At 32.0% G+C, this 1,008-nt stretch overlaps 1 non-coding gene across 1 annotated transcript; it reads left to right on the top strand.

The window, feature by feature from the left end:
* The first annotated feature begins 550 nt into the window (after positions 1–550).
* On the top strand, positions 551–655 carry LOC127675850 (U6 spliceosomal RNA). The gene has a single exon (XR_007975540.1). It is a non-coding gene; the product is annotated as a U6 spliceosomal RNA (small nuclear RNA).
* The last annotated feature ends 353 nt before the right edge of the window (positions 656–1,008 follow it).

Genomic DNA, 1,008 nt, shown 5'->3' with positions numbered 1-1,008 from the left:
TCCTTTGGGAATATGGCAAGAATCAGTGGAATTGCTGGAACATATGTTTGGTCTCTTGATAAACCTTCATACTTTTTCCATATTATTTATTTATTTATCTATTTATTTATTTATTTATTTATTTAATGGTTTATTTATTTATTTATTTATTTATTTATTTATTTATTTATTTATTACAAGCAGTGTGAATAATTCTATGTTATTCTGTACTCCAGCCAACATGTTATCCTCTGTCGGATACTATAGAAATATGATTTGATATCTAATTATGATTTGAATTACATTTGTCTAAAGGTTTGTTATTTTTAGCAAATTTTATGTATCAAAAAGACTTAATGTATTCTTTGAAAATAATGCAGAATTTTTTGTCCCTTTCACATACTTAGAGGTCTATTGAAATTTTCTTGTATGAGCTCTTTATGTAACTTTGCTATTAAGAAATTATTACCTATACTTTACTAATAGTTATTGTCAGTATATTAGATACTTGTTCATGTTATTTATTGTTTCCTTGATTATGCAGAAGCTTGCATCATGAAGTTATTCCAGTGCTTGCTTTTACAAAGCATATACTAAAATTGCAATGATACAGAGAAGATTAGCATTGCCTCTTCCTAAGGATAAAAGAGAAATTCATGAAGCATTCTATATTTTTGAATGCAGAAAAAATGAAGACAGAACCATTTTTGTCAACTTGCACAAAGCCCAAGTCCAAGGGGATCAAGAACCTCAACATATAACCATATACACAAAATATAATAAATGAAAAAGTAGGAAAGAACCTCAAACGCATTGGCATGGGGCAAATTTCCTAAACCAGACAGCATACATCAGCTGATATGAGGCCCCCAACACATATATAGCAGAGGATTGCCTGGTTTGACCTCAGTAAGAGAAGAGGAATCTAACTATGGAAAGACTTGAAGCTCCAAGGAGTGGGGAGTTCTAGTGGGTGGGAGTGGGGGTGGGGTGGTGACATCATCTTGGAGAAGGGGAACAAGGTGGTAG

Source organism: Apodemus sylvaticus, chromosome X, assembly GCF_947179515.1.
Source record: "Apodemus sylvaticus chromosome X, mApoSyl1.1, whole genome shotgun sequence".
NCBI classification, from domain to species: domain Eukaryota; kingdom Metazoa; phylum Chordata; class Mammalia; order Rodentia; family Muridae; genus Apodemus; species Apodemus sylvaticus.
Note: the sequence above shows the minus strand (reverse complement) of the source record. Positions and strands in the feature narration are given on the sequence as shown.